The sequence below is a fragment of the Convolutriloba macropyga genome, chromosome 15, assembly GCF_964194025.1.
Source record: "Convolutriloba macropyga chromosome 15, txConMacr16.3, whole genome shotgun sequence".
NCBI lineage: Eukaryota > Metazoa > Xenacoelomorpha > Acoela > Convolutidae > Convolutriloba > Convolutriloba macropyga.
The window spans coordinates 38,717,769-38,725,268 of NC_134482.1; positions in this window are offsets into that span (position 1 = coordinate 38,717,769).

The following is a 7,500-nucleotide window of genomic DNA, read 5'->3' on the forward strand; positions in this document are numbered from 1 at the left end:
ATACCAGTAAACTGCAGAACTGAAGGTTGCTTTTTGGGTTAAAGTTTTACACTTGATCTCCGAATGGCATTATGAGCATGATACAAAGGTTATGTAGATCAATCTACGAATTAATGAATTACATCAAAAATGACAAAATCAGATTTTAAAAAGATCAAAGTAATATCCTTAATGCTTTCAGTAGATTTTTTCTTTTATCTATCACTAAAAAAATTGCTGACGAAGAACCGAAGACCAAAGGGATTAAAGTGGTTTGATTCATTGCCGTAGGCAGCCAGTTTAATTGGTATCTAAAACTGTTGCTATTTAATTTCAAAAACCGGCAGATCCTTTATTGTATTTATGTAGGCTCATGCGGCGCGCGTGCGTACTACTTTAAGGTTTTAAGTTTGGCGATGCGAAATCGGAACTTAGTTCTATCACTTAACTTGCGGAGCGAGTTCGCGAAGAGAAAACAGGAACTGAAATTGAATTGAATGAAATGAATTTATAACTCAAGCGCTTATCAACAAATCTTGAACGTTGATCAGACACGTCGGATAACGAGGCGGGAAACAAAAGGTAAATGAATGAAGAGCAACCCGTGACAGGCAGTTTGAACAAGAGCGAAAATATAAAATGAAGAGCAAATGAAAATGAAAAAAACAAATACATTACACAAAATTACTGCAACAAATAAAAAAAATGAACGTATATATGATCAGGTATCACATACCCCTTGTAGCGAAAGGAAGATTTGCATTTGCAGGACATTTTTATCTTTTATATAACAATAATAACAACATTTAAAAATTAATACTTGGTCCCCAGTTAAATAAATACTAACAAATTATGTACTGTTTATCATATCTAATAATAGAATAATACTAAATTATGTAATCAACAGTTTTTAGCGAAACTTAAAAAAAGTTCACGAGTTTCAATCATAGCTCTCCTGGTTTTCTGTTTCATGCACCGACATTGAACGGACGGCTTCATCGAGAGTCGGAGCCTGCGGGTCAACTAGAAGTCTAACCCGCGGATCGGGAAGTGAAACTTCTCCATTGAACGGATGAATATTTGTCTCTTCGGGAGGCTGGATCGTAGTTGTTTGAATTGTTTCAACTACCGATACAGGTGGGGGTTGGAAATTTTCGATGTTTCCCGCACTTCGTGGTTGTTTTGGCGGTGCTGCTACAGTCAAATCCGATGATGAGTTGTCGAAATCGTAATACGAGGTGCTACGACGGTTTCGACTGGAAGCGCGTTTGCTCTGCGTCGTAGGAGCTGCAGGCGCGACCTGTTGAAGGGCCGACGAAGAATCCGAAGAATGAGGCAATACAAGTCCACTTTGCGAGTCTGCTACATCGGTTTTGCGCTGATTTACAGCGCGGGGAAGTTAGTTACTTTGGGGATACGCCATTGCATCGCGCGTGATATAATCGAGCGCGAGGAAAGAGACTCCGCTACCGGGCGCTCGCCTTTGGTGTTTCGTCTTCTTGTCGCCCTTCAGTTTGCGGGTTAATTGCTTTATGTGGCTATTGATTTGCTCATCAATTAACTTTTTGGCTGTGCGAGGTCCGCGCCGATCTGTGTTGAATTTCAGTAGTGTCTGCCTTTCTTGTAGTGTGCTAAACTTGGCAATGTCGCTGTTCCTCACCGGTACGATGGTCTTTGCCGGTTCCTTTGTTGGTGATGTGTTGTGACTCACTTTACTGATGCTTGAGCCTTGGGCTAAAATTCCATAAAGTCCCTCGAAGTCCTTTTTCTAGCGTCTCTTTTCATTGTTTTTTTTGCCAATTTGATCTGCACGGCTCTCTTTTTGAGGGGATTGGGTCTGCAGGTTCCGGAACGGAGGAATATTGACTCCTCGACCCGTACGTGCTCTGTCTCTCACGTTCGTTGGCTTCCCGCGTTGACCGAGTCATGCCCATTTCTACTTCGACATCACTCCTGTAGCCGTTGAGCCATTTGTCAGCTGGTAAGATGTACTCGGCGTCGTCATCTAAATAGTGATTTATAATGGTCTCGTATGAGAGGTTGGATAGTTTAGGTATAGTGGAGATTACAATGGGTTTTAGGTTTCCGAACAGAATGCGCTCAAAAAGGCGAAGTTATTTTTGTTTTCTCTTTATATATTCGTAGTTGATGAATAAAAATCTTTATGGCACGCTTTACATGGAATGAGTTATTAGCCACATTTTCGTTTTCGGTAAATGCCAGTCTGTTCTTAATCGTTTGAAGTAGTCTTTCTACCAAACCAATAGCATGGTGATTGTTAACGGGAGCTTCGAAAATTTCAATATTATTTTTATTGCAGAAGGTTTTTACCTGATTCCCAACAGGGCATTTTGCTGGATCCAACTGAATAGAACGAGGAACTCCGTGATTTTCATTATACATGTCCAAAAATTCCATCACATTAGGATCATTGGCTTTTTCATAAATACATGCAGTGGTGTATTTTGGGAAGTGATCTAAAGCAGCTAGGAAAATTACTTCATTCCCCTTTTCATAAAAAAATACGCCAAAAATTACGCCAAAATCAATTTGAATTTCCTGATTCGGTTCAACGCAAGGTATAAGAGGTCGAAATTGCTTAGCGGTAATAATAGACTTACGATTCTTACCAATCGCCGTGTATGGTTTGCACTCTGTTTGTTTAACGATCAACGCGCTGCTCATGTATGGCCACCAGCAGTGGGTGGCCATGCATATCATTGCCCAGGTAACTGGGTGGCTTGAGTGAATGTCCTCTATCAAAGCTTGGCGGACGTTGGGGATGGCTGCTTTTTCGTCTACACGGACGCAGCCAGAACAAACGTGAAGGTCTCTCTAATAGGAGTGGATATAGGGGTTAAGTTCTCTAAGTCGTGTTTCATTATTGGTTAAAATACAGTCACGGACATCTTTAAGGACTGCATCTTTGCTGGTGATTGATGCAATTATTGATTTACTAAATATTATATTTACTATATTGGCGAATGTGGGGATTTGAGGGCTAGGAGTTAGGGGAGTGTTGCCACGAGATGGCACTGCTGGGGAAGTAGGAGTAGTTGGGTTAGGGGGGGGGGGAATCGCGGTGAATGAAGTGGTCGAGGGAGTTGAAGGATGTTTCGCGGTGCGAGAGGAGCTGGAGAGAGCGGGAAGTGGATTTGCGGGGCGGGAGGAGCCATTGAATTGGACTCTAGTTATCCGCTTTTAGACGGCATTTTAGTTTGTTTTACTTTGATGAAAATAATACAGAACTTTCTGTTAGGTACAAATGCAATTTTGATTGAGATTTATCCGATTTGGGGCAAAAAACACTCATTTTTTTCTGCGTAATGACTTTTGAAAATATTTTTGGAATGTCTTTTAATTGGCGAAATATTAGGCTTAGAGAAATTAGTACCACGCTTCGCGAAATGATTTGTGTTCCGATTTTGGAAAGATTGCTTGAATTGAGATGATTTATTTGCTCAGCGAGTGGAGTGTTAATTGGTATTTGCGACCAGGGGTATGCATATTTTGATTTATTTAAATTACAGCTAGCTTTTTAAATTTGATTATTGCGACGCGGAGGATAGAAAAATTCATGCTTTTGTGAACGCGTGGCAAGTGTGCTAATTAAATTTATTGATTGTGATGGAGGTTCATTTTTAGGCCTAATTTGAGGTGCGAGATCATGCGTTTGTATTAAAGTGTGGAGATGAGATGCAGGTTGACTAAATTGTTGATTTAATGAATTCACGGACGCGGAGATGAGATTTAATTTGGCAACAATAAATTCCTCTGCAGACAACTTTTTAGCTTTCTGATTCGGATTTCTTGAAATGTAATCCACCAATCTCATTTCTGCCCCTGACATATGTTCGATATCAAATTGAAAAGGGAAAAGCCTACCTATCCAAGGGGTTAGACAACTATTGTAAGACTTATTGGAATTATTTTCTTTCAATATAGAAAGGAGAGCTCTGTGGTCTGTAATTATTGTAAAATGGTTGCCGTTCATGTAATTTTTGAAATATTCTACAGACCAAACTGCCCCTAGAAGTTCTAATTCGTTAACACAAGATTGCTCTTTGAAACAATTTTGAAATCGAGATGTAAACGCAATCGGTTTCCATCCGTCGACTGTTAACTGTCCAAGTGCCGCCCGAAGACCAGAACGAGTAAACACATTTTACTCGTCTTTCGAGTTGCGGGTTGTAATGAATACTTTCCGTGGCATTTGCAATGCGGCTTTTTATTTCAGAAAAACAATTTTCATGTACATCAGTTCAGATAAATTTAGTTGATATTTTGAAGAGAGAATGTAATGGGTGGCTAATTTGTGCAAGGTTAGGAATAAATTTACTGATGTAGTGCACCGAATCCAAAAACAAGCGAAGTTTTTTTAATGTCTTTGGCGCTTCAAGAGACAAGATAGCTGGGATTTTGCTCTCAGGAGGCGAAATACCCGATTGTGAAATATGATATCCAAGCCAATCAATCTCTAGCTTACGAAAATGACATTTTGGAAGATTAATCCTAAGATTTTCCTCCTCCAAACGCTTGAGTCAAATCAGAACATATTGTTTCTGCTCTTCCTCCGATCTTTTATTAATGATTAAAATAACATGGAGAAAACAATAGTTATTCTTAAGACCAATGAGGTTGCAGTCCATGGCTTTTTGGAATTCTGCTGGCGAATCTGTCAAGCCGTAAAACCCAGTTTGAAATCTATAGGTAACCGTCATATCGCCGCTGATTAAATTAAAAATGCGATGGTTAGCCGCATTAGTATCTAAGTTCAATTGACTCTGCGCGTTATTTAGATCTAGTGTTGCGAAAACAGTGGTGTTTTGTGTTGCGTGAGCACTAATCTGTTGAGATATAAATTCGATAACCGTATCAATGTTGGGCATTTGGTATGTATTTTTGTGAACGGCTTTATTCAATATTTCTGATTTAAGTGCAAGTTTAATTGACTGGTCTTTTTTAAAAGTGATTAGTACAGGTGAAATGAAATGCTTATCGAGACAGTTAGTAAGTTTCATTATGTGCTTTTTAGCTAATAATTTCTTGAGTTCGTTGCTAACTTTATCCTGTAGGTTTATGGTTATACGTCTACCCTTCTTATGTGAAGGTTGAAAGCTTTTGTGTAATATTGACTTAGCAACATGGTTCTTAGATCGTCCAATACGGGATATTAGATTAGGGAATGTTGATGCAATATATTGTTTGAATTATGAAAATGGTGTTGACTTGATTACCCGAAGATGAGGAGGATTGCGTTACTGCTCGGACTAATTAGTCGAACAAGTCCCGACCAATCAGTAATGTCAAACCACCGACGACTACAGTGAATGTAGCCGAACGTGAATTGCAGCCGTTGCTCGATACCGGAGTCTGTATTTTACCTTCGATACGTATTGGTTTGTTCAAAACTATCCAAAGTTGTGGATTTGCTTTCTAGTGAACCCAAAACGCGTGAGGACTGCTTTTTACCACTTGCGGCGCGAGAGACCAAGTGAGGATGCTACCCGCACTCCTTGAGATCACGAGCAGTGTAGTTGAGATTTTGATCGGCATGTTTAGTTGTTCTCTTTGATTGGCATGTTTAGATGTTATCCTAATTTTGATCGACATGTTTAGTTGTTCTCTTTCTGCAATATTTTGATCGGCATGTTTAGTTGTTCTCTTTCTGCAATATTTTGATCGGCATGTTTAGTTGTTCTCTTTCTGCAATATCGTTTTGATTGAGAGCGACCATTTTTCCCCCCTACTATAGTCAGATTCGTAGAGTTTTGATGATTGAAGGAAGTTTACTGAACCTTCAGGTTGTGGCTCTTCATCCCCTTACATTTATTTTCTTATGATTTTGGGGCTTCGAATTCTTTTCTTTTCGACAAAATTTAGCAAAGTGATTTAGCTAACCGCAGTTATTACATGTTTTGCCCTTGGCGATGCACTTATCTCAATGATTTGGGAGCCAGTTTCCGCCACAATTCCAAAATATAGGGTTGGTTGATTGCCTTGTTTGTGGAAATCGTTTGAGATGGTACCAAATCGGGATCGCGAGTTAGGGGAAACTGGATTGTATTTACGCTGGTCGGAATGAGGGTCTTTTTGTGTTGTTGTATTTGATGTTGATTTTGCTTCCCGAGTTCCATATTTATTGCCAATTCCAACGCTCGTCTCGGCTCTACTGTTTGTTTAAGGAGTTCTCTTTGATTTTCTGGTTCAATCAAATTGGTGATGAACACATCGCGTATCAAGGTTTCCTTCTTAATTTCAAAGTCACAATTTTCCGCTAATTCTTTAAGCTTACCAAAAGAATGTTCGACAGCCTCGCCTTGATGTTGCTTCGTGATTAGGCAAAAAGGACGATCGAAGATGATGTTTCGGGATCGTATGAGAGCAGCTTCCAGAATTCGGCTGTGGACAACGTATCGATCATTATGTGAAGATCTTGCAATTCAGGATCCTTCTTCCTCCCACCCCAACGCCCAAGTAGGCTAGAGATACCGTTTGCCAGTCCGCGAGTGGCCATGGCTTATCCCCGCACATGATGCCAAATGAAATCAACCGTTGACATTGATTCTGCCAATTCATCTTCTGTTGTGCATTGCGAATATTTCGTTCTCGCTCTGATTGCGCCGATGAGCTAACAATTGACTCCTAATAAATGGGCTCTGAAGAATAGATGCACCACCCCAGGTTTCGGTCCGTGGAGGGTATCAAAAATGATATCTTCTTTTGCAAGGAGTGCCAAATTATTTTGGACTCACCACTTTACCCATTGGAGAGGTGGATCGGGTGTCGGTTTGTTTGTCCCAAATTGGGTCTCTTCTGAGTGGTGTTTGCTTTTTTGCTGGCTGCGCCACGATCATTTTAAAAAAGAGTTAAAATCTTTTGATGTATTCTTTGTTCAGTTGATATATTTTTAGTAGCTCTATTGTTTTTTTTTATTTTTAGCCACAATAAAATCTTTATGCTTGCCTGGAGGTTGGTTACAGAGCAAATAAGCAATGAATCAGTCTAGAGACATTCTGTTTTATTGGTTGGCGAGTAATCTGTTCATGTCACAATTGACACTGTAAAGTCTGATTTTTGAGTAAAAATTATTTCATGAAAAAGGTTCAACATAACTGCCGCCAACAAGGTTTGTTTTATTTGCAATTCGATCTTCTGTGTGGGTACTTGTGATATTTGTGCGCTAAATGCGCTATAATGCGCTAAATGGTCTTGTGGTAATTGCCTACAAACCAGCTGAAGTATAAATAGTGTGTATACTACTATAGTAATCAACAGTTATAAACTACAAAAATACAATTTTATTCAGCTCAGATCATTTTGGAGTATGAGTACTTTTCAAACTATACAGGATAAGTTTAGCCCGAGCGAACTCTATGACCTCAATATAATCATAATGGAGAAATACTGCATATAAAGAAACACAAAAACTTCTGAACATACAATATTCCAGATCTGAGTTAACTTTTTACTCTTGAAATGTGCTGGCTCAGCGCTGAAAAGCTCTGAGACCCAAGTCCG